This window comes from Triticum aestivum, chromosome 7D (genome assembly GCF_018294505.1).
Source record: "Triticum aestivum cultivar Chinese Spring chromosome 7D, IWGSC CS RefSeq v2.1, whole genome shotgun sequence".
Lineage (NCBI taxonomy): Eukaryota > Viridiplantae > Streptophyta > Magnoliopsida > Poales > Poaceae > Triticum > Triticum aestivum.
In genome coordinates this window covers 576056438-576083651 of record NC_057814.1, presented here as the reverse complement: position 1 = coordinate 576083651, position 27214 = coordinate 576056438, and the positions used below count along the sequence as shown (strand labels likewise).

General features: G+C 49.2%; 1 long non-coding RNA gene and 1 pseudogene across 1 annotated transcript; both read right to left on the bottom strand.

The window, feature by feature from the left end:
- Positions 1–16265: 16265 nt before the first annotated feature.
- Positions 16266–17252, bottom strand: LOC123169842 (uncharacterized). The gene is made up of 2 exons (XR_006484962.1): positions 16801–17252; positions 16266–16717 (listed from the first exon to the last, which is right to left on the bottom strand). It is a non-coding gene; the product is annotated as an uncharacterized lncRNA (long non-coding RNA).
- A 1275-nt stretch (positions 17253–18527) lies between these two features.
- Positions 18528–20091, bottom strand: LOC123167732 (luminal-binding protein-like; annotated as a pseudogene).
- Positions 20092–27214: the final 7123 nt, after the last annotated feature.

Genomic DNA, 27214 nt, shown 5'->3' with positions numbered 1-27214 from the left:
CTAGCTAGATCGCGATCGTCTTTTGCAGGGTTGGGTTCTTGAGAAGGAGGCCCCAAGAATTCGTCACAGTACCCATGTTCGTTGAAGTACTTATCGACGTTGGTAAATGTACCGTCGTTGTCATCCGGATCCTGTGCCATATGCTTGTCCGGATCCTGTGCCATATCCATGTACGGCATGTCCGGTAGCGTTGCGGCGGTCTTGCCATGGCTTGGTGCCGGCACGACTGGCGGTGTTGTCTGTGGGGTGGTGTCCACCGCCCCCAAACGAATCTGGCTCTTCGACCAAAGCAGGGGCCAGCTTAAGCAGGCGCTGAGGGTCATCACATCATCTTTGTCGGCCCCAGGGGGTCGAAACGGAGGTAACAAGTCGTCGCAGCCCCGCAGCACCCGAACCAGTTGAACCCTATACACGTTGGGTGGCATCGGATTACCGTGGAACAGGCGGTTGCCCGATTGAACGATTCTGGCCTTGGCGACATCGATCAACTCGCCGTCCACAAAGTGCAGGAGAGTGCATGGAACGTCGGTGGCGCCCTGCGAAAACATGTAGGGCGTCAGGGATGCACAGTCAAAGGCAAGGAGATGAAGTCATCGGCCGAGAGGCTTAATTAGTTACCGTGATGGCGTCGAGCTCGGCTAATGTCGAGGCACCGCCAACGGCGGGCGTGCAAGTGACGGAGGGGCCGCTTGCTGCCGAGGTGCCGGCCGGCGTATTCTTCCCACACCCGGGTGCATTAAGCTGCAATGCCGGCGCCGCCGCGGGAGACACCAATGGCGCCGCCGGCGCGTTGCGCGAGTTGCTGCCCGTGAAGCTGGGAATCGGGGGCGGCCCCTGTTGGCCGCCCGCAATCCATGTCTGCAGCTCAAAAACCAAGGTAGGTATAATGGTGGTGATCGTCGCTCCCAGTTGGTCTCGCACTTGCTCTTCGACCATCTCCGGAATCCGCGCCACTTGTGCCTTGAGTTCTTGAACCTCGCGCTCCTGGCTTTCCGAGCTGGTCTTTCTCTCCTTTCGCCCAGCGGTATAGTATTTCGACCATTTCGTGGACAAGCCTTTGCCGGCCACACGACCAGCTGACGACGGCTTACTGTGCTTATCCTTGTTTTTCACTACGTTCAACGCCCTATTTAAAGGGGTGTCGAAAGGGGAGCTCTGAGACGACCCCGTGCTACTGCTTTCAGTGTCCTGCGGAAGGAACGTGAACCATTTAGAAATTTGGCTTCACTAGGAAATGTGCCCGGGAGAAATCCTTGCATGCTCATAGCTACCCATTTAATGGTGCTCATACTATCCATCTATTCATGACAACGTGATCAATCCCATGATGATGTGCTTTTCATCATAAGCACAATACATGTGCGTCGCTACAGAGTAAACGGTGAAGAATGAGTCATTGTTCTCGTGTGTTGGTGATGGGTGCCAGCAATTTTAGTGCAGGGGGCTTGCGTCATCGGCATGTGGTGGAAAACGTGATGTCCTCTTTGTTGGGAGTATATAGTAAAACGGCGGCCATATTGAGCTTGTCATGATCATGCTGGAGCGGTAGTTAGGCCACCGTCATTTAAGTCATTTAGACCACCTCATCGACGGACCATGGATGCGATTGGGGCACTATCAAACTATAGTCGCATTGGCATTAGAAACATATGAATGACTGGATGCAAAGGTAACAAAAAATACACCGACCAAAATAGCTACTATTTTACGTCAATGAGTTGTTGCAGTTCAATGATCACGTACATAGCAGATCTTGTTAATATGAGATTTTTATCTGACTGACTGCTTTGCTTACCATGCTGCTTTAGTAAAAGGCCCGAGACGGGTATGGAGGAGGTGTGGCTGCCCTGACCTGGTGTGGGGACTCGATTGGGACAATGACCTTTTTCATGCAATTAGCATCTATTTCCTTTCTCCTTCTTGGAAGCACATTTCTTTTTTTTCTGTCTCTCTCTTTCCTTTAGCCTCTATTTTCTTCTATCACACAGCCACAACTTTCCTTTAGCCTCTATTTTCTTGTATCATACAGCCACAAGAATGAGGGTCCTTGTTGATCGTACAACTCGTAGGTCAATATAAATTGGTGGAATTTAATTGAAAGAGGTAAGGTGGTACTAATTAGTCGTCAACAAACCATGTTTCTTACTCAAAACAAATTAAAAACAAAAAAAGGCACATCGTCACGGACCTTTCTTGAGGAAATTTCTAAACATGGCACAATTTGGACCTGGGTTAGGCTTGTGGATGACACGGCCTGCCTTTTTTCCACCGATTAAATTAGGCAGGTCTTTCTCAATTGTACCACATCATCCACAGATCCTTTATATCCCATTAATCTTGCATGCATGTGCGGGGATTTGTTAATCGTCTCTCTCATTAATGCGACCTTCCTTAATTCTCTCCCCCCGTTAATCTAGCTTGGATGATCTCTCTCATATCTCATTAATTCGACCAGCCTCAATCTTCCCCCGTTAATCCTGCATGCATCGATTTATTAATTGGCTATCCTCTTATTAATTCGAGATTCACCTCCCACTAATTCTGCATGCATGCGTCGATTTATTTAATCGTCTCGCTTTTACTCCTGACAGATTGACTTCTTTCCGATTCTCTAAGCGGTTATTGGTATTAACTGGTAGATGTATATAAACCAATCAGATTTTGTGTAAGGGGGCGATGTAGGATAATATAAAAGAAAAGAATCCCCTGCTTTTGCACCTCAAGCTAGGTTGGTACGATGTTGGCGTCCTCTAGATTTGAACAGAAGGTCGGGTGTTCGAGTCCGAAAGCACATAATTTTTTGCTCCCCCCAGACTGCCTGGGCCACCATGTGATTGGGCTGAGGCCCATGCTGCCGACGGATCTGGCCACCATGTGATTGGGCTGAGGCCCATGCTATCGACGGATCTCATGTACGAGAAAAATATTATAACGACGGACGGACCAAACTTTTTCACAGATGGACGAAAAATTTGGTGGAAGAAGCAATAGCCCCTTTATTAGTAGGTATAGATATAGATATAGATATAGATATAGATATAGATATAGATATAGATATAGATATAGATATAGATATATAGATATAGATATAGATATAGATATATAGATATAGATATAGATATAAACAACATAAGGTTCCGTTAAACCTGTTGTCCGTCCTCCCTAAAAAAAAAACCTGTCGTCCGTCCAACCATTTTATAGACCTTTCCATTTCCTTTATTTTTCGTTTTCATTAATCCTATATCTGAATTTTCTCCCACTTTCTTTTTCGGTGTAAACTGAGTTTTCTCTCGGTACTTTTCTCTAAAACCAACTCAACTGTCCCACGTCTAGACTAAAAAATAATAATACCCCACGTCCTATTAACTCATCAAATCAAAATGATATTTTATTTCGTAAATTAAAAGTTCTTACAAAATAATAATAATAATTGTTTATATATAACTTGGCAAGTTAACTCCTAGTGATTGCGTACATAAGCTTGCAAAGATTTTACTGACCAATGCAGTAATAGATGTGCCATCATGTGCTTATGTTTTTATAACATTTCTCCGTCCAGCCCAACATGATATTTTCACCCAGCCCAGCAAGTCCGCGGATTTTGAGAAAAATGCAAATGGGCTTTAAATTCTACCATATATATAAACGTGTTGCATAGATGCTACATCATTGTTTCACCTAGCCCAACCAAATGGACTAAAAAACAAATGGACTGGCTGACATGTGAGCCAGTAGGTCGAAGCCTAAGCAAGGCGTTGGATTTACATCCAACGGCCGGCATTCTTCTTCAATCTCTTGTCTTCTTCCCCCAGCGCTGCCGGGACAGCCTGCTCCAGCCTCCGACATCCAGCGGCATTGTTTTGTGCGCCTCAGCGAAACGCTACCCCGCCGACGGCCAGGCCATCCCTCCACTCCGCACCTCCTGTTATTCTCTGCCGAGTGTAGGCCCACCCCGTACCCGAACCAGTCAAGTTTCCCACTCCTCTCCGTCTGCGACTCCACTGCCGCGTCTTCCCCATCTCCGGGTCATTCTAGTCTGGGGCCTCGCCGTCGTCCACCGGCCTTGGTGCGCTCGGCACGGTGTGGTCAACGTGGTCAACAACCGAGATGTGAGAGGCTGACAGTGGGGATGCACCACGCCCATGGACGCATGCATGCAACTGCATTCTTTTTACCCTGAAAAATAATGTTTTCTCCCCCGGACTGCTGGGACCCACCAGCTACATCTTCGCACGCAAGGAAGTGCGTCCTTATTACGGGCAAAAAAATATCCCCCCTGACAGCTGGGACCCAGTAGCTATATTTTCGCACGCAAGAAAGTGCGTCCTTATCCTCCCTGACAGCTGGGACCCACCCGGTCGAAGCGTACGTACCGTTGTTTGTCTTGTCGGAACGTGTACGTACATACTTATCGATCGGTCTCTCTACAAGTATGAACCGTGGCCGAGTAAGTAGCGGCACATGTCATAGTAGAGCCCCCCACGTAGCAGTTCAGGCTGTCCCGTCTAAACCGTGTACACGTACATACAGCCACACGCCAAAAAATACGGCCACGTACGTACATACGGGCGGGGTCTCAAACGCCTACTCGCGCATACGTACGGCCAGGTCGCGTGTACATGGTTGGGTTGCAACGGAAAAACTGTGTCGTCGTCGTATTCATGGGGAGGCAACGAAATGCGTCGTGTTCATCGGGAGGCAACGGAACGCGTGCTGTTCATCAGGAGCCAACCGGCTTAGACGGAACAGTCGATGGAAACGAGGCCTGGCGTACCGCAGAACGGAGGAAATGGCCTTGTTTTCGACCGGCCATGGTCGAAACGGAATCCTGTTCATCAGGAGGGGTCTGGTGTACCGCAAAACGGAGAAAACGGACTTCTCTTGGACCTCGTATGGTCGAAACGGGGTCCTGTTGATCGGGTGTGGTGTACCGCAAAACGGAGGAAACGGACTTGTGTTAGAGCGCTACGGTAGAAACGGGGGTCCTATTCATCGGGAGGGGTGTGGCGTACGGCAAAACGGGACTCCACGGGATACTGTTCATCTCCACCGTCGACCTCCTCCGGCCTCCACGGGCTACTGTTCATCCACCGTCAACCTCCTCCAGCCTCCACCTGCGACTGTTCATCCACGGGCTCCTATTGATCTAGCCTCCACCGCGCGCTCCTCCACCGGCTACTGTTCAACCAGCCCTCTCCATGGGCTCTTGTTCAACCACCCCTCCATGGGCTACTGTTCAACCAGCCCTCCACCGGCTACTGTTCAACCAGCCCTTCACGGGGTCTTGTTCATCCAGCCCTCCACGGGGTCCTGTTCATCCACCGGCTCGATCGGTCGGGGTCCTGTTCATCCAGCGGCAACGGCCTCTACTACCACGGGGTCCTGCTCATCTAACCCCCCACCGGGAACTGTTCATCCAAACCCCCCAACAACGCTCACTGTTCATCAAGGGAAGGAGGCAGCAGTGTTCGATCGGCTTTAGTTAGCAGCAGTAGCGAAGGAATCACTCAGGTTTAGTTAACAGCAAGGGATCGATCGGGGTTCGGTAATGTAGCTAGTGCAATCGCTCGGTTTCAGTTAGAGCCCAACGCCTCGCTCGGGTTCAGTTAGAGCGCAACGCCTCGCACACACGCGCGTACATACGAGAGAAACGCGCATCGCTCGACCCCCGACCACCCATCGTAACCGGGAACTCCCCCGATATGTTCCTCGCCCTCGCTTCTACCACGGTTTTCTCCGTCATGGATGGCCCAAAGAATGTCATGCAGCTGCGTCTCCGGCCCGCCCAGGACAAAAAGCCCATTTTCTGTCATGATTTTTTGTCACAGAAGTAGGAGCCCACCACATCTATGATGATACCGGGTTTTGTCACAATTATTGTCATCAAAGTGTCATAAGCATGACAGAAAAAAAAATTGTTCGGACCAAAAATGTCACGGATGTGTCTTTTTTTGTAGTGGAGACCAGATACTGACCGGTGGCGGCGGATTGGCGTGGCTGTATGGCTCCTTGCCGAAGCTCTAGTCGGTCTCGCTAAGCTGGCTGCGAGAGAAGTAGTTGACATGGCGGACCACCTCAACAGCCGGCAGCTCCTTGGTCGACATCCGGCATGGGTCTCGGCGGCCGCTCATGTCGCTGATCAGATGAGGCCAGGCTTGGAAGGGCGACACCCGGCGCTGGACGAAGGCGGCCAGCAAGTCCGACGGCTTGAGGCCCTCCAAGTCCGTCATCTCTTGCAGATGGATGAGGACGTTGGTGATGGCAGCCGACGGCGGCTTCGGCTCCTGGCCCCAGTTCTTTCGTGGCTTAGGCGGCGGGCCGGCTACGTAAGCCGGCAGGTTGATGTAGTCGCGCGTCGGGTGGAGCTTGCGACATAGAAATAAGATTTCTGCCACAGCTTTGCCGACTCCATCACTGCGACAGCCGAAAAACGGGTCCCGGAGTCGGTGCGTCGCACGGCGACGCAGGCGTCGCACTGGGCCGGCTCGTCCTTGGACTGGGTGCCCAGCTTGAGGTAGAAGAACCTACCCCACAGCTCGAGTGTGGGGAGGACGCCGAGGTAACCCTCGCAGAAAATGACGAAGGCGAAGAGCAACACCACCGTGTTCGGCGTGAGGTGGTGAGGTTGAAGATGGTAGAAGTTGAGGAAGGAGCGAAGGAAGCCGCTCGCCGGCAGGCCGAACCCTCTGAGGAAGTGGGTCCTGAAGACGACAACTCGCCGTCCCTCGGTGCCGGCGAGATCTCCCTCGCCTTGGGGAGGCACGTCCCCACGTTCGCCGCATGAGGAAGCCTCTGCGTCGCGTGGAGGAACTCGATGTGCCCCTCATGGACATTCAAGCCGTCCCACTCGCCTCGTGCCATGGCTCACGGTGGCCTGGCGGCGGCGCGGTGCTACCTCTTGAGCATTGCGTTGGTTTTCCCTTGAAGAGGAAAGGGTGATGCAGCAAAGTAGCATAAGTACTTCCCTCAGGTTTTGAGAACCAAGGTATCAATCCAGTAGGAGGCCACGCTCAAGTCCCTCGCACCTACACAAACAAATAAAAACCTCGCAACCAATGCAATAAAGGGGTTGTCAATCCCTTCACGGTCACTTACGAAAGTGAGATCTGATAGATATGATAAGATAATATTTATGGTATTTTTTAATAAAGATGCAAAGTAAAATAAAAGGCAATAAAAATAGCTAAGTGTTGGAAGATTAGTATGATGAAAAATAGACCCAGGGGCCATAGGTTTCACTAGTGGCTTCTCTCAAGAGCATAAGTATTATAGTGGGTGAACAAATTACTGTTGAGCAATTGATAGAATTGAGCATAGTTATGAGAATATCTAGGTATGATCATGTATATAGGCATCATGTCCGTGACAAGTAGACCGACTCCTGCCTGCATCTACTACTATTACTCCACACATCGACCGCTATCCAGCATGCATCTAGAGTATTAAGTTCATAAGAACAGAGTAACGCTTTAAGTAAGATGACATGATGTAGAGGGATAAACTCATGCAACATGATATAAACCCCATCTTGTTATCCTCGATGGCAACAATACAATACGTGCCTTGCTGCCCCTGCTGTCACTGGGAAAGGACACCGCAAGATTGAACCCAAAGCTAAGCACTTCTCCCATTGCAAGAAAGATCAATCTAGTAGGCCAAACCAAACTGATAATTCGAAGAGACTTGTAAAGATAACCAATCATACATAAAAGAATTCAGAGAAGATTCAAATATTGTTCATAGATAAACTTGATCATAAACCCACAATTCATCGGTCTCAACAAACACACCACAAAAGAAGATTACATCGAATAGATCTCCATGAGAATCGTGGAGAACTTTGTATCGAGATCCAAAGAGAGAGAAGAAGCCATCTAGATAATAACTATGGCCCCGAAGGTCTGAGGTAAACTACTCACACATCATCGGAGAGGCTATGGTGTTGATGTAGAAGCCCTCCGTGATCAATGCCCCCTCCGGCAGGACGCCGGAAAAGGCCCCAAGATGGGATCTCACGGGTAATGAAGGTTGCGGCGGTGGAATTAGGTTTTCGTGGATGCTTCTGTTGGTTTGGGGGTACGTAGGTATATATAGGAGGAAGAAGTACGTCGGTGGAGCAACATGGGCCCCACGAGGGTGGAGGGCGCGCCCAGGGGGGTAGGCGGGCCCCCTACCTCGTGCTCTCCTGGTTGCTTTCTTGACGTAGGGTCCAAGTCCTCTGGATCACGTTTGTTCCGAAAATCACGTTCCCGAAGGTTTCATTCCGTTTGGACTCTGGTTCATATTCTTTTTCTACGAAACTCTGAAATAGGCAAAAAAAAATTGGGCTGGGCCTCCGGTTAATAGGTTAGTCCCAAAAATAATATAAAAGTGTATAACAAAGCCTATTAATCATCCAAAACAGAATATAATATAGCATGAAGCAATCAAAAATTATAGATACGTTGGAGACGTATCACGCGGTGACGTTGGGCGGTGGCGAGTCTGTGGTGGCGCGGCGAGGCTCGACGGTGGTGGAGTCGCAGTGGCACTCCGACGGAGCGAGGCGCAGCGACGCGGCGGTGACGAGGAAGCAAGACGCAAGATAGGGCAACAAGAAGAGAAGGGAGGGGGCGCACATGCGTCTGGCCGCTCCCATCCCCTCCTATTTATGCAGCCACGGCGGCAACAATGGAGCCGAGGCGGCACATAGTGGGAGGCGTGGGATTATCTGCGCCCACACCCCGCACATCCCCATGAATCCCGCGCCATGATGGCGCGTATTTACTTTGCCCCAAAAGGAAAACCGCCCATCTCGGCCACAGCAGATCCGCACACATGCCGAGGCCCTGTAGTGGTGGGCCCGGGCCTGCGGTGACGTCCCGTCGCGCGTGTGGGCTGGCAGGCCGGCCTGGCCTGCTGGCGGCGCGTGGCAAGCGAGCAACAGGCGGCAAGCGCGCCACCCGGCGGCGTTAGCCCGACGCCTGCCATGGCGATTCGAATCCACCCGGCGGCCGGCTCTGCCTCGGCCGGCTGGCAGACGGCGTCTTCAAGCCGGACGAAGCAAAGGCACAGGATATCTCGAAGGAGGAAACTGCTGAGGCACTCCATCTTTGAGCCGTGGCACCTCACCAGCTTCGGGGACTTGTCGTGGGGGTAGACCACGGGTAGCCTCATCCACACCCCTTAGCATTTCAAGACATTGGGGCTAGCCCAGCCCCTCGAGCCTGGCGACCAGGCAGCCGGCTCAGGCGGACAAGACCACGTGGCCGGTTCCCATAAGACGGTTCGTCCCAGAAGACGGCTTGCGGAGCAGGCCGGCCGGTCCCTCCCTTCGGAGTCTGCACTCAACCACTATGACAAGATGGGGCGTGGCTACAGGACCACCCACTCCCCCAAATCCCGAAGGAGCGTGGCTACAGTTTGAGCTGACCAATCGGCCACCTACCTGCCAGGCGCGGGACTGTAGCCATGCGACTCATGACATGGCCCTCTTCATCAAGGGCTATGCTACCACGACAGACGATCAGTACGGCTCACAGGCGGCAGGCCCTACCTGTCCGTCAGCTACCAGAAGACAGAGCATTCCCAGAAGGCGGCTTCGGGGGCTGACCGGCCTCCAGCAGTCGGCCCTCCCCTGCCCTCGGAGTCCGCACTCACCTACTCCGATGAGACGGAGCATGGCTATAGTGTGCGCTGACCAAGCAGTCACCAACCCGCCTGACAACGGGACTGTAGCCATACGACTCCAGACGGGACCTCGATCATCAAGTACGAAGCTACAACAAAAGGCAATCAGCATGGCCTGCAGGTGGCGGGCCCTACGTGTCGGCCGGATTCTCGGCAGCTGGCGGGGCCATCCAGCGGCGGGCCTCAGCAGCCGGCGGAGAACCCGGGGACCCTAGACACTGACGTCCGGGTCCTACACCCAGCAGTATTACCATTGTACCCCTGGGGGTTGGCCTATAAACCCCCCAGGGCTCACCCATGCAAAGGATTCAGCCTTCATCCCCGTAGACCACCATAGCTAGGAGAAGAGAGCTAGCCTTGCCTTTCGTCCTCCTCCAGCAACACAGTTCAAGGAGCAACCTTGTATACTCTTGATCATAGTCATCATGTGGAGACCCCACAGAGCAGGACTAGGGGTGTTATCTCCCCGGAGAGCCTCGGATCTGGGTACGTCTCGTGTGCGATCGAGCTCGTGCTCACTTCCATTTCAAGGGCCCGACGACGTCCTCTTGGCTCCACCCATGATAAGCCACCCCCTGGCATCTGACATGAGATTACCATGACACAACTCCTGCACACAAAGAACAAATACTTGCAACCCGACGTGTTAAAGGGGTTGTCAGTCCCTTTCGGGTAACGGCACCAAAAATTGGCACGTGGACAGGAGAAAGTTGTACTAGATTGATAGATGCAAATAAAAGCAAGCAAAATTCAGCGAGGTATTTTTGGGTTTTTGATAATATAGATCTAAAAATAAAAGTTGCAAATAAAAAAAAGGCAAGTAGCAAAATAGATCTGAAAGTATATGATGATAAAATAGACCCGGGGGCCGTAGATTTCACTAGTGGCTTCTCTCGAGAAAAATAGCATACGGTGGGTAAACAAATTACTGTTGGGCAATTGATAGAACTTCAAATAATCATGACGATATCCAGGCAATGATCATTATATAGGCATCACGTCCAAGATTAGTAGACCGACTCCTGCCTGCATCTACTAATATTACTCCACACATCAACCGCTATCCAGCATGCATCTAGTGTATTAAGTTCATGGAAAAACGGAGTAATGCAATAAGAACGATGACATGATGTAGACACGATCTATTTATGTAGAAATAGACCCCATCTTGTTATCCTTAATGGCAATGATACATACGTGTCGGTTCTCCTTCTGTCACTGGGATCAACCACCGTAAGATCGAACCCATTACAAAGCACATCTTCCCATGGCAAGAAAAATCGATCTAGTTGGCCTAACTAAACCAAAGATTCGAAGAAGAAATATGAGGCTATAAGTAATCATGCATATAAGAGATCAAAAGACTCAAATAACTTTCATGGATAAAAACATAGATCTGATCATAAACTAAAAGTTCATCGGATCCCAACAAACACACCACAAAAAGAGTTACATCAAATAGATCTCCAAGAGACAATTGTATTGAGAATCAAAAGAGAGAGAGGAAGCCATCTAGCTACTAACTACGGACCCGTAGGTCTACAATGAACTACTCACGCATCATCGGAGAGGCACCAATGAGGATGATGAACCCCTCCGTGATGGTGTCTAGATTGGATCTTTGGTTTCTGGAACTTGCGGCGGCTGAAACTGATTTTTGTCGACTCCCCTAGGGTTTCTGGAATATTGGGATATTTATAGAGCAAAGAGGTGGTGCGGGAGGCGGCCGAGGTGGGCACAACCCACCTGGGCGCGCCTAGGGGTTGTGCTCCCCACGGAGTCCCCCTCAGGTACTTTCTTGGCCCATCATGTGTCGTTTGGGCCAGAAAAACTCACCAAAAAGTTTCGCTGCGTTTGGACTCCGTTTGGTATTGATTTCCTGCGAAGTAAAAAACAAGCAAAAAACAACAACTGGCACTGGGCACTATGTCAACAGGTTAGTCCCAAAAATGATATAAAGTTGCTATAAAATGATTGTAAAACATCCAAAAATGATAATATAACAGCATGGAACAATCAAAAATTATAGATACGTTGGAGACGTATCGGGGGATTGATATCCCCCCGATAACTATTGTGTGAATAGCATGGTAACTTACACATTGTAGACCTAAAAACTTAGAGCAACTCAAATAGGGAGACCCATTTCGTCAGCCGCCGTCCGTTTGGGTCGGTGTGGACACAAAAGGTGGCCCAACGCGCCGACCCAAACGGACGCGCGTCCGCTTTTCGTCCGCGGGCGACCCATTCCTGGCCCATTTTTCAGCCGGATTTGCGTCGGCGCGAACACACGACGGACACGCGCGTGCTCGCCTTCTCCTCCCCAGGGCCCGCTGGTCGGTGGCACATTGGCCTCCCCCATCCAACAGCAACCCTCGCCCGCCTCCTTCGTCGCCGTCGCCGCCGCCCATTTTTGCCGGCGACTCTGCCAGCTGCCGGCGCCTCCACATCCGCCTAGCAACGCCGCCCACTCCCATGTCGCCCGCCACCGCCGTCTTGCCGCCAGGGAGCCGACTGCTTCCCACCCCCGCGCCCCCCACCACACAGCCGCCCCCCGACCAAGAAGCCGCCTCGCCGCCCCGGCCAGATCCTCACCGGGACGCTCGTCAGACGCCGGCCCACTCGTCGGACGCCGGCAGGGCAGCTAGCAGGTCCGTGCGCGCCGCGACTCCCTTCGCCGGCCGTCTCCTTCGTCGACGCTCGCAAGCTATTCGACAGTTTGCCAAGGTACAAAATGGACTCCGCCGATGAGTTCTTTTTTCACAATTTCCTTTGCGACTTCGACGATTCGTCGTCCGATGACGAGGAGGAGATATTGGTTGCCGTGTTGGTCCATCACCACCTCAACAGCCAGCGGTCGTTGTTCCGTGGCTCCATTCCGGGCCACCTTCCGGCGTTGAATCACAACCAAGAGAGCGGCATTTCCTTCTTTGGAAGGACTACTTTGATACAACAAACCCGTTGTTCAAACATCAAAAATTCCACCGTCGTTTCTGTATGAGTAGGCATCTTTTCAACCGTATTAGAGAGGGGGTGGTCGGCTATGATGACTATTTCGAGTGCAAAGAGGATGCCGTTGGCAAGATTGGTTTCTCCTCTTATCAGAAATGCATTGCCGCCATCCGAATGCTTGCATACGGAGTGCCCGGTGATCTCATTGACGAGTACGTTCGTATGAGCGAGTCTACATGTCTAGAGTCCCTGTATAAGTTCTGCAAGGCTGTTATTGCTATGTTTGGCCCTGAGTACTTGAGAGAGCCGACTGCTGAAGATACAGCTCATTTGTTGGCGATGAATGCCAGCAGGGGCTTCTCAGGGATGCTTGATAGCATAGGCTGCATGCACTGGGAGTGGAAGAACTGCCCTTCTGCTTGGCAAGGGCAGTATAAGGGCCATGTCAGGGCTTGCACTGTCATACTAGAGGCCGTGGCGTCTCAAGATCTTTGGATCTGGCACTCTTTCTTTGGCATGGCCGGCTCACACAATGATATCGACGTGCTTTAGCGCTCGCCGGTGTTTGCTAGGCTTGCCGAAGGCAACAGCCCACCGGTGAACTTCACTGTCAACGGCCACAACTACGGCAAAGGATACTACCTGGGTGAAGGTATCTATCCTCAGTGGACCACTATTGTCAAGACAATACCCAACCCTGTCAGAGAGAAGAGGAAAAGATTTGCCAAGAGCAATAGAGTGCTAGGAAGGATGTCGAGCGTGCCTTTGGTGTTTTGCAATCTCGATGGGGCATCGTTCGGTATCCTGCTAATACCTGGAGCACGCAGAAACTGTGGGAGGTGATGACTGCTTGTGTGATCATGCACAATATGATCGTAGAAGACGAGTGCCCGGAACGTCTGTACGATCAAGGCTTTAGTTTCAGGGTGAGAATGTTGTGCCTGAGCATGGAGGAGCGGCAACGGTTGAACAGCTCACCCAATTTCATCATGACATGTGTGATTGGGAAACTCATGTGCAACTACAAAATGATTTGGTTGAGCATATGTGGATTCATGTTGGCAACCGATAGATGTATCTTCTTTTATTCGTTTGCAAAAAGACATTTTTATTTTTATTCGGCTTGTAAAACTATGCTATTTTATTCGATTCAAACTATGTTATTTAACTATATGTTTAAATGCAAATTCGTATCAATGCAAAAATAGGGCGGCCAGCCGGCCACGCCCGCACATATGGTTCGGCGCGTGGCCGACCCATATCTAAAGCAGGGCAGACGTCGGGCGGGTGGCCGACCCAAACGGACAAAAAGCGGACGAAATCACCGTCCGTTTGGGTCGCCCCATTGGAGTTGCTCTTATGTGCCTCAGTCCTGATAACTTTGGCGATGGGGTTGTTTAAAAACATATCCTGATAACATTTGTGTAAATAGCTTGGTAATATAGGCATTATATATGTGATAACTCACGCACAAACACCGCGGTAACTTTAACCTGAGATGATAAGGAGGTTGGAGAAACCAGGTTTATGCCTCGATAATATCCGTGTAAGCAACATGGTAACATATGCAGCACATGCGTGATAAATTACGTAGCCCATTAGTGGTAACTTTTGATCTGAAAAAAGTCGTTGAACATACCAACATGCGATCTAGTTTCGAGGCTCTCGTCACGAGGGATTTTTTATGTGAAAATGGTTTTCTGATCGGACTGGCGGTTTGGACTACAAAACATTTGAAAGTTTTAAAATAGAGGAAAATCTAATATGACATCAGCTTTTTTGTCGTCTAATTCATTTGCACATGGGGAGAAGGTAGAAGGATCATTTTTATGCCCCGGCAATTTCAACATAAACAAGATGTAACTTAGTTATCACATACGTGATAACTTACTTAGTCTGGGCCCGGTAACTTTTGATCCGAAAAATAGTCGTCGAAACATATTAATATGGGATCTAGTCGAAGGTCTCGTCGCAACAAATCTTTTATGTGAAAATGGATTTTTAATATGACTGATGATTTAAGCTACAAAACATTTTAAAATATTGGAATAGGGGGAAATCTAGGATGACATCATCTAATTATTTTCTCTGGTTCATTTGCACCTCGGAAGAGGTTGGTTGACCATTTTTTGTCCCGGTAATTTTGATATAAACAAGATAGTAAATACGTGATAACTTACTTAGCCTGAGCCTGATAACTTTTGACCCGAAAAAAGAGGTCGTTGAAACATATTAATACGGGATCTTGTTTTGAAGATCTTCTCGCGATAAATCTTTTATATGAAAACGGTTTTCAATCGGAGCGACGGTTGGAGCTACAAAATATTTTAAATTTTTGCATTGGGAAGAATCTTTGATGATATCATCAATTTCGTTTTTTTCTGCATGTATATGATTAGTAGCTACTCCCTCCGTTCCTAAATACTTGTCTTTCTAGGCATTTCAAATGAATATCACATACGGATGTATGTAGACATATTTTAGAGTGTAGATTCACTCATTTTACTCCGTATGTAGTCACTTGTTGAAATGCCTAGAAAGACAAGTATTTAGGAACGGAGGGAGTACTAATTAACTGCCCAGAAAAAAAGAAATAAGATGAAGCTAATGTATGCATGCAAATTAAGAAAGGAGAAAACTGTGTCGGATCCGTTGGTTAACTTTCGACCGAGTGGAAGTTAGCAAAGTCCTAATTCAATATCAATCAGTACTTATGGTTTATGATGAGCTGATATACCCAGATGTGAATGCCAGAGGAGATGGCAGGGGCAGCACACGACGACGACGAAGCACTGCTCTGACGACCGACTGCGCCGCAAATCCGCCTCTTCGAAACCATCATATTGCAGATTTTATAGCAATATATAGGAGGAGATTCAGTGTTTCATCTAGGATTGTGCATAGTTTCCATGCTGTAGAACGGCAGGAATCAAGTTTTGACAGGGTTGCTGTCTTGCACGTTGACATTGGCTACAGCTTCTTCCGAGTTATGAAGAAATAGTTACAATCTTCAGAATGGTACCACCGCATTCGTGGCAAAGGAATCGAACTTCCACTTTCAGTCTGTTTGCCACTTATCACCTGTGCTGGAATAAAAAGGATCCCTGATATTCTGTTCTGTGTTAAGGAATTTCTTCTTTTACTGTGAAGACTGATGAAGGTAGCAGTAGTTTTCTTTTCGTCTCAGTGATTCATCATCTAATGTCAGATACGGGTATGAATATTATTATTATTGGTATTCCTGAAATGATATAAAACACGCTCCATATGAGTTATGAATGTCAGGTAGAATGGAAGTCTGAATTCAGCCTTGCACACTGACATTGATTGCGTGTTTCTTTTCACCAAAATAGACGGCACATTGGCTTTGGCTGTGTTGTTGTTGCCATGTTCTCTGGGATAAATTCTCCTAAATCCTAATATATCATCTGTACCTACCTGTGTGTATTCCTTTGCTCAGCTACAGTTATTGTACCATGAATACTGATGAAGGATCGACTGACAATACTGAAACACGAAGCACCATTTTGCCTGTGCATGGTATATGAAGCCATTGCCAGTTCCAGGGCAGCGGTCGTGTGCTCTTATGTTTATAGCTTTTTGTTTACCTTTCCTCATTCAGCTGTTCATTTCGATCGCATTGCTGAAGTAAATTTGTTGAATGCATGCTCATTCTTTCTTTCTGGTGAACGGTTCCCAACTCTTTTTTCTCGCTTTTTGAACAGCAGATGAAAAAACAGAGTTGATGTACAAGAAAAACCGAACGAAAAATCTCTGCATTGATGAGAGTTCTGCTAGCAGTCACCGACTTATGCATTGACACCTTCAAGTGTCGAAGGAGGTCCAACAGAAAAGTCTGACGATTGCGCCCCTTTCGAACATTTCATATGGCATACATGGGGACTCCTCCAAAGATGCCGCCATGGTATATTATTGTCGCAACCGTAGAGGCATGTGTCAACGAGCTTGTTGGAGGAAGAGGACGCTGGAGTGGAAGCGCAACGAGAAAGATTGTACTCCCCTTAGCAGCTTAGCTTGCCGGCCTCCTCCCTGTATCTGAGCAATGAACATGTTCGAAGCATTTATCTGAACGAAACTAGAGTAATAAGCGTGTAAGATTATGAACAATGATGGATGAGAAACAAGAAAACAGGGAAGAAAATTGGTAAAGGTAGTTACCAGCTTTCGGCGACTTGTGGAATGGAAGCAATGCAAGTGCAATGGCGTCGTCAGAGCAGGTAAAAGAGAAGTTGAGCAGGAACAAACAAAGGAGCCTGCAAAACTGAAGAATAAGCAGAAGAATGGGAGCCACCGATAACAGGGACAGAAAATAGCAAGACTGCAAGAGAAGGAGAGGGAGAGGGAGATAGAGATCGGAGGGGAGCCAGGGAAGAGGCAGTGCAGGGAGGGAGCAACAACAACTACTACAGAAGCTCCCATCTCTCACAACTCTCTCGCTCTTCTCATAAACCATACTAATCAGGTGATGCTGAGTGGAAGGAAGTGAGGTTTGTTGCTTGCCCCATCCCTTGCTCTGCTCCATCCCTGTCTCCTCTCCCCTCTCCACTCACAAAATCATCTCTCTCTAACACTTGTTCGTATGCTCACCACCTCACCTGATGCTGATTGCTGCCGACGCCCATGCCACCATCATCGCAGGAAAGATCTATATTTATATGCAGTGAAAGGTTGCTCCTCTTCACTGAAGTGGCAGTACACAAGTACAGGAGTAGTACTAGCAAGAAGCTGCCGCAGTGCAACTGGAGTCCACAAACGCTCACCTGTTCCGTTACTACTACCACTAGTAGTACAACAGCCCAAGATGTATGCGTACTGCACTCAGCACAGCAGCTCGCTACCCTTGTTGGTGGATTGCTGCAGTACGCGCACCTACCGCACGAACAAGCCACGTCGTACACTTTCTTTCTTCTTCAGTTGATATAGACCATACTCCTACCATGTCGTACAATAAATTATCATTCTTAGAACTTAAGTACTTCATCCATAGTTCAAAAAAGGAAAGAACTTAAGTACTTCATTTATCTCTGGAAAAACTTATCTGCGTATCTGGCCCCGGAGTAGTGTTACCGTCTCTGAGCATGTTTTGGCGCATCTGATTAGTTCATGCTTTTAGATATTTATTTATCACGCGTGCTTCCGTATCCAAGGTGGATAATTCGATAACTTGAAGTTTAAATATTGTAATTCATTTCCGGTGCTTATATATAGAATGAAAAGCAAAACAAGACACAGATTTTCCGCAAGTGTTGTTCTGCTCCTGGGTGCGTATGAACCTGGGAAGAACAGAAAATTGTGAAAAAATAGATTTTTTTTTGTGTGTGATAAACATCATCGAATGTCTTACCAACTAAATACAAAGTTTCATGAGGAAAAAACATTCATGCAGGCCTGAATAAAAAACCCAAAATCAATGTTCCAAAATACTTTCAAGAATTGCCCTTTTCATCCTCAAAAAAAAAAAGAATTGCCCTTTTCAGAACTTCGTTTTCGATTTCTTTTCCAGACCTCCACAAATGTTTTCTCATTACAATATTGGGTTTGTCTAGGACACATCTAGATGTGACATAGTTATGTCACATCTAACCTGATCTTCACTATGTTTGTGGTCTATTTTTTTTGTCCCAGCTTTTTTTTGTTCTTTTTTGTTGCCTTATTTGTGAGAGGTTAGATGTGACATCCTTAGAAAATATCTAGATGTGAATTAGACAAACTGTACAATATTTTGCATGTTGGTAAAACATTCAACAATGTTTGTCGCCAAGCAGATACTGTTCACTCGCGCGGGTGCTCGCATCCAGAAACTCCATGCCCCAGATCGTCTCACCCAAAAGAAAAGATGACGATAACAAAGTAGTAGCACGTACAATTTCATTTGCAGCACCGCAAGACTCAAAACCTTATGATCTATCCAATTTTATTTTCAGACGCCTGCAAAGGACTTCCACGGCAGTAGTAACTATCGTAGTTATCGTATGTGAACATTGCATACTCGGGACGGGAGAGCAGAGCAGCGCCGCGAATCGCCGCTTCTTCCTCCACAATTGGTTCCCGGCCATGGAAATAGTCCCTGAAAAGCTCAAGAATCTCGGGGATTCTCACGCTGCCGCCGACGAGGATGATCTCGTCGATGCCGTCCCACCGGCCGGGAGGGTGCCACCACCGCCACGTCACCAGCAGGTCCACCATGCTCATGGCTCTCGCCATCAGATCACCGTTGAGCTCCTCGAACTCGGCCCTCGTCAGCCGGCTCGAAGAAATCTGCGCCGTCCAAGATCGACTGGACCTTCACAAGCGTGGTATCCCAGTAGGTCAGTGCCTTCTTGGCCCTCTCGCACGCCGCTCTCAGCTCCCGGAGCGCGCCGTCGCCCCAGCGGAGGTCCCGGCGGTGCTTCTCCCTGATAAGCTTGACGAAGTGGTCCACGAGCCGGCCGGTTAAGTCGTCGCCGCCCAGGTGAACGTCGTGGCGCCCTTCAAGGAGACGAGCCGTGCCGTCCTAAAACTTGAACATGGTGGCGTGGGTCGTGCGGCCGCCCATGTGGAAGACGAGGATGACCTTGCCTTCGCGCGCCTTCTCGTGATGGCCGTGCGCCGCGGCCACCGCGACATGCTCGTCGACGTACCTCGCGGCGGAGAAGCCGCCCTCGAGCCGTGCGGCCGTTGCGAGAAGGTGCCTTTGGTAGTCCCTCGAGTGCCAGGGGACGGTGAGTAGAACGTTCCTGATCTGGCCCAGGTGCGCCTCCGCCATCCGCTTCAGCTTGGATACGAGAATTCCGGCGACTTCGTCGGCGGGGAAAACCTTGGCGCCGCCTTCCTCGCTCTGGATCTCGATAGCGCATCTTCCATCCGGGAACTCGACGAGCTTGTACGGCACTAGCTCCGTCTCTCTCTTCACCACATCCTCAAAAATCCTGCAAACCAGACAGATAACACTTGAATTAATACCGTCGACGTCGGCAGACGAGAGGAGGAAAGCAACCAAGGGAGACTGATACTTGGAGCCGAGGACGCGTTTGAAGCCGGAGACGGCCGTTCCGGGGCTGACGGCGGCGTGGTTCAAGGCGGCCTCGCCGAAGAGGGTGCCGTTGGGGGTGAAGGCGACCCAGGTGGGGATGCAGAGCTTGTACGAGAGGCCCGGATCCTGGAGCCCCCCGTAGCCGGCGATGCAGGCCTTGGTGTTGCCGATGTGGATGGCCGTCGTGTTGCCCGTCCGGAACGCCGCCGCGCCCGGTGCCGCCGCTGCAAGAACCAAATTAAGCAGCCTGCCAAACCAACTCGATTGAAAAGAAACATACTACTACGATTTAACTTGTAAGCACAAGAGATCTACCGATGAGCAGAAGAACGGCCAGAGGGACGAGACAACTAGCCATGGATTGATTGGAAGCTTTCACTCCGGTCCAGAGAGAGGAAAGAACTCGCCCACAGAGATGAGTACGTACGTACAGCCTCCCTCTGTGCCTCTGTGCCTCTGTTCGCTGTTCGCTAGGGGTGTTGTGCGGCACGGGACATGTCGCCGCACCGTCGATGGCCGTTGGATCTTGCAAGCAGCGGCTGGTGATGGCAGGGCCGATACATGTCACCCAGCAACATCGAGAGCTTTCCAAAACAAAATCGTCATTCCGAGGAAAGTCTGATTTTCCTTTTGGAAACCCCGGAAACCATGATTTTATTTAAGAAATAATAGAAAATTATGATATGCGTCTTCTATTATTAGGTGTGCCGTGTGACTAGGGTGTGATAATGTTCTTTTTTAGATATTTTATATTTTATATGTTATTTATTTATTTCCTACTTTTTAAATTTGCAAGTGATCTTTTTAGAAAAATAAAAGGCACGCTAGTAACCGAATGTGAAAATTTATAAAAAGAACCCCCACTAGTTGCATGTCTGTTGCGGCGTCTGTAGTTGCGCTCGGGGTGCACCTTGCGCCCATGTGCAACTGATAGGAATTTAAAATAAAGGTTGCATGAGTGTATTGATGTCGTGTCACGGTGAAAAAATAGAAAATAAAAATAATAAAAGTAAGAAAACCAAGTTGCGTGTGAGTTGGTGCACCTGTGGTTACGTGTGGGGTGTGACCCATGCAATTTACGCGAAGGAGCGAGCATGCAATTATAGTTGTACAATGGGTGGCCGGCGTGGTGCACTCGGATAGCAAGTGTGCACTACAAATACGCAAGGAAAGAATAAAATGAAAATAAATTAAAAAGACGACCCTAAATCTGTGGTTGGTATGTCGGGGTCGAACCCTTAGAGCAACTCTAGCAGACCCTGCAAAACGCCGGCCTGCAAAACGCGTTTGCAGTTCGTGCAAAACCGCTTTTACGGGCCGGCGAGGACTAGCATAGATGCAGACCCCCAAACGGACCCGTAAAAAAGTATATTCGCGAAATATGCTTTTTTTACGGGTCGGCTATTCGGGTTTTGTTCGGGCAACAGCGCAACGACCCGCAAACAGAAAAACTGCAAATCTGAAATTTGTCATAGGGTTTCACAAATAAGTTCAAATTCAAATGACATAAACAGTTTGCACGCGAATAAAAGCGAAGTTCATTACGCAAAAGAGGGCATGCAAAGGTATGCGCCCATGTCCGGCATCATCTTGGGGGTCGATCTTCACTCCACGCCATGGAGTCCATCTTGAAGTTCATCGGCGCCACCGTAGCCACCTCCGTCGCTTGTTGCAACTCCCGCAGCGAAATCATCCACATTGCCACCATATGGAGCAGAGAAAACATCATCGGAACTGGCAGACGGACCGGCCGAGGCGACCATTCTCCTCTTCAAGATCTCTCTCCTTGCCATATCATGCCATGTTTTGGTGACGTCGTCCATGTCATTGCGGTTCATTGACATGATCTTGTTCTCTTCGGCGAGCAACAATGACAACAATTTGTTTTCAGAGGCGCGTACTTTTCTCTCCTCAATGGCAGCTCTGGCGCAGCCCCTCTTCCTTGAGCATTTGCCATTTTTCTTGCTTCTCTTTTGCCTTCTTTTTGGCCAACTCTTTCTTGATCTCCAACGACCTCAACAACATTAACTCGTTTGATTGCACCATGGCATCAATCTTCTTCCTCAAGCTCGATGCTTCTTGCTCTCTCTTTATCTTCTCTCTAGTCTTCTTGTCGCCATCGGGCTTGTTCAAATTTCTTGGGCCATCATCATTCTCATCTTCATCCATGTTTGTAAGTGAGCCTCTCTTTGGTGGGGACTCTTTGTCGATCAACTTCCACTTGTCGCACTTTTGGAGCAACTCCCAACAATGCTCTAATTTGAAGAATCTGCCTTCCGAAGCTTCCATGTCCTTGTATCTATGTTGAGCAATCTTGTCCTACACAATGCGAACAAGGTGATGCAATCATTTTTCATGATACATTATGATGATGCACAACTTGAACAAAGGCAAAGCAAACTCACATAGTCGGATTCCACGGTGCCACTTGGAGGTGCATTGCGTACTTGCTCCAAGGAAGTTGTCCAACGGCTGCACATAGGCTTGATGTTCTCCCAACGACCTTGAAGCGACCGAAATGTGCGTGGAGTCTTGTTGGGGTAGTTTTTCATAATGCGGAAGTATTGATCTTCGATCCTTTGCCAATATCTCTTGGCGGTTTGATTAGTACCCGTGCATGCATCAAGAGACACCGCACTCCATGCTTTGATCAAAGCTTGATCTTCCAAGATAGTGTAGTTCTTCGATCTTTGGCTTTTCCCAGCTTTTGCTTGTGAATTCTCAAACGCTTCAGCTTCGATCTCCGCCAACTCGTCCGCACATCCATGATCGTCCACGCCGCCCTCCGTTTCATTGTAGTCGAAAGGTTCAAAAGGAGCTTGATCAATGTCAACCGCGTTCGTGTCCAACAAGTTCACGAACTCGGTTGTTGCATTGTTCAAACCACCGCTATAGCGAACGATAACAAGTCACGAGCTATCGAAAACAATGGCGAAAATGAAAGAGAATCACCAAAGTCCGAAGAGATATACCTTCCGGCCATTTCGTCGAACACCTCGCTCGCGGGGGGAGCGGCACCGTTGAACGGCATCGCCGGAGCACCTCCTTGCAGGGGGATGGAGTGAGAGGTTGAAGAAGATGGCTTCCTTGAAGTCGGAACCTTCCTCCGCTTTGCGCCCGCGGCCTTGCCGGCCTTCTGCGCCGCCGGCCGGGATCGCACAGCGGCATTGGCGCTCGGAGCGCGGGCCATCGCGGCGGGGGCAGCCGGATTCCCGCCCTGCACAAGCACGTTGCCCTGCCGCTTGCGGGCAGGCGCGGGGTGTGCTTGGGCGACGCCGGCGGGACCAACATGGCCGGCGACGAGATCCGTCCGAGGGGAAGGGGCATGCGCAACCTCGACGGTGACGGGGGACAGCATGGGGTCGTCCATGGCGGCGAGGGACGGCCGGGGAGGAGCAGCCGGAGCTTTCGGAGGGGGGGCAATGGTGGCGGAGGGTGCGGGGAGCGGGAAAGGGCGCGCGAAAATGTCCCTCCCGCCAAATCTCACGCCGGATGGGGGTTGAGCTCGGGTCGGCCTCCCAGCCCGTGAAGATAGAGGTTGGGGGAGAAGATAGAGGTCTGGTCGTGCAGAATTTTTGACCCCGACCCGCAATTTGACGGTTATTTTGCGGGCCGGGGCGTTTTGCCGGGTCTGCTAGAGTTGCTCTTACATAGCTCCCTCTCTCTCACCAACCTGAAGGTAAACGAACGAGAGGACACATGTGTTGTTGTTTCAGGTGACGGACGCCGAGCTGCATGTACAGCCTTTTTCTCCAAGAGCTCAAACTCTCATTCAAACGCACACTCGTGGCTGCGGCTTTGTAGTCCCACAGCAGCGCAGCGCCCAAGTTTCCGTGCGCACGTAACGCATGAACGCCCTCCGCTGCTAGCGAGCGAACCGCCCGGCCATGCGCACGACGCGGCCAGCTCCATCGGTCGTTGCTAACAGCCTGACTACTACCACTACGCGCGCGCGCACACGCTGCTGCCACGAGCACACACACAGTACATACGTATGCGCACACACACGCACACTTACGACCTGACCTTACGCCAGTCTGCACCGCGCCGGACTCGACTTGGCACACGCACGCCGGTCGCCATCGTGTTTGGGTCACGGCTTATTCCCAACATGGTAAACAAGATGTGAGCGCTGAGCATTGAACCTGGGACCGGCAGAACTGCAACTCGTAATCAAACAAAGAAAACCGATGCATGCTTGACCTTGCGTTTATTGGAGCGTTGGAGCGGCTCTTCAATGTGGAGCCCGGAACGCTCGTGCTCGTAGTAATTCTTTTCAGCAGTTCGTCGGTCGAGGTTGATTAAACATGAGATGATCGACCGCCCGCGCGGGTGGGTGTATATAAACCGGTCGCGTCGTCTGTCTACCACAGTTCAGTTCAATTCCAGGCGTCGATCGAAGATGGCTCGTGTCGTGCTGGTCGCCGCGCTCGCCCTCTGCGCCGCCGCCGCCCTGGCGCACGCCGGCCGCGTCGTCCAGGAGAAGGAGCGGGAGTCCGGCGGCTTCGAGGCGTCGTCGTGGCTGCAGCCGCCGGCCGAGGCTCCGTCGCCGTACGCCGGTGGCGTTGAACTGAGAGGCCGCGGCCGCCCCGGAGGATACCGCGACGTCGTCGTCGACGTGCTGTGGTTCGTGTTCAAGTGGGCCAAGGACGCCTACGCCGCCGCCGGCAGGCGCACGGTCCAATGAAAATGAAGCCGGCCGGCGTACGTCCTCGCTGCATCGGTCGTCCTCTCCGGTAGCCTGGTCCATCTGTGCCTTACGGAGGAGAAAATAATAACGGTGCACGCTTGTGCTGGCCTCCTTGACTGATTGTTCCCTTCGACAATACAGCACCCTCTCGTTCTCATTTCCAGCTCTTTTATCCTCCCGGCGTCGTTGTCACTTGTCAATGACGATCAACAGTGCTGTTTTTCCAAGTTTCACTTCGCTAATGTTATGTTCCATGCCACTTTGTTCATGTTTTTTTTAAAACTAGATGACCCGATGGCGCAAGGGGCGAGAGTAAGGCATCTATTGTGAAAGTGAACATAAATATATTTAGGGGCAGATTGGTACACAGAATATTTACAATGCTATTAGAAAGAAAGGAATAAGCATTGATGGAACGTGTACAGGATCCATTGGGAAATCTTAGTATGATCTTGTAAGTGCTGGAGATATGATCACAGGGAATGTTTGATGGAAACATTTATGTGAAAGCATGCATAATAGAAACAGATAACATCATTCGAAACTTACATAATAAACTGCATGAGTAGGACATAATTATACAGGTCCAGTGTCGTCTAATTCTTGTACAACAAAACATTTGCTGAGCAAACAAAACAAATAAGACATGGTAGCGATAATATGGAGAGCCATCATTGAGACTTGAGGCATAGACAGAGGGCAAAACTCCTTGAACACGTGCACGTATGCTCACATTTGAGCAACATTAGTCCTGTCTACGCACCCTGGATGTTGGGGATGATATAGCAGTTAGACGTTTACATTCAAGACACATCAACAGGCGATATCGAAGTATGCAATATCAGATAAAAAAAGCTCACTGAAAGACATTGGTTATATATGTATGGAACAGTAGATAAGGGAACAAACGCCAAGTTAGTACGCTACATTTTGATGTTTTTTGCCGATGCTTTACGTTGTCAAAGAAATGCTCTAATAATTTTCTAGACGAAGTATGGGTGGATGAGGATGATCACTATTGGAAAGTAAGAAACAGATAATCTTCTGTAAAGAGAGATGTAGATGTTGTAAAGAGAGTGCTAATGACAAGCAGGGTATGCTCGAATTCTAAAAGAAAGTGCATATGTTAATAGTGCAGGACCGGGATTTGTACACCAACTTATAAGGATAAGCACAGAACGTATGTAAGGCGAGCAAGGTCTAGGCAGTGCATTTGAAAATGCTACACAGGAAATGATTCTAGAAGTTGTCTTACATGTGATCCGTGCATTTAGTCTTTAAAGAGTAAAGCTCTGCGGGCAACAGGCTGAGATTTTGTTTCTTTGCTGGAGCTGTGATCTGTGTCATTGGGAGAGCAATAGACATGATTAATGTATATAATTGCATGAGTCTAAAGAGCAGGAGGGAAGGCATGTTACCTGGTTGATGTTTGTTTGTTTGGCGGCAGCGAACTGGGAGTGTCGTTGAGGCCATCCTACAAGTCAATGAGCAATTGTATGTAAAATGGTATGTGGTATTGGAGGAATGCAAGTGGAGAGCAAAGCAAAGCAATGATTACCTCTAATGCATTCACACATTTAGCTGTTGGAGTGCTATTATCATTACTCTCTGAACGAGGCCTCTTCTTTGTCGTAGTCAAGGAGCTGAGCTGTTTTTGAAATGACTCCACACGATCATGTAGCTCTGATGACCAGAACTCCTCAGCTTTGAGTTGTCTCTGGCAATTATTGAGATCCGCTGAGTTGTAATCATCTATCGTAATTATGCCCGTTGTCAACAGATAGGACAAAGCAGCAGAACATGTTGATTCAATAGCGTCCCTGGCAAATTGAGTTGATTCCCCAAAGAACACCTGTTGGGTTGGCAAGATGCTTTTGCTGTGGGGCTGTAGATCGATTTTCACTGATGCCATTACTGTGCCGTCGTCATCATCAGTAAGCTCAAATGCATGAATGGTAGCGCGGATCCGCTTGATAGCCTGTTCAAGCATATACTTTCTGCTAATGGTAACAGAGATGGCAGAGAGCTGCATTCAATAGGAAGACAAAAGAGTTTATCAAGTCAACTGGATATGATAGCACGGAGAATGTTGAAGCATATGCATGGCCTAGCCGTAACCTGTGTAAGCCCCTTGACTATGAAATCATCATCGTCCATTGAGCTGGCAATGTCCGCAGGACCGGGCTAAATAAAACTTGAGTGACATGGGAATAAAGCACAGGTTAAAACTATTTAAGGGCAATCATAGGGACCTATGTAAGGAAAGTAACAGAAGTATGATAGTAAAGGCAGAATGCTCACGTAAATTTGAAAGTATAGAAACGCAATGCAACACACGATTCAAATACAACAGCGTGCAGCAAAACAAACACACAAAGCACGAAGCTTTGGTAGCATATGCTGCATAACCGAGAGTAGCATGGTTCGATAGGATATGGTTCGATACGGTAGATTACATTATCAGGTGCACACTTACATACAGACCATCACAACCAAATAGATAGATTCGGACGCACTGATTGTACCATGGTTCGATAGGACACACACGACATAGGGCTATAGATAATTATATTAGTAGGAAACAACGTCTGGCTCTGACGATGATGATGGCGATCTGATGGTCCTTATGAGATTAGAAGCGATCTTCAGGCAGGGCACGGAAGTCATCAGAGCAGCACCCTTTGTTGTCAAAGATCTCCTAATCATAAAATGAGGTCCTTAATTCTGGGTGTGACGGTGGATTTCCATCACTTTGGGTTGACAGACCTCCATCTTCATCTGTTGGTTGTTCCTGACCATAAGGATAAACGCCAGTCTCTTGAAGGTTAACCATTGCCTCATCGGTGTACTGCTGAAGATATTCGCCGTTG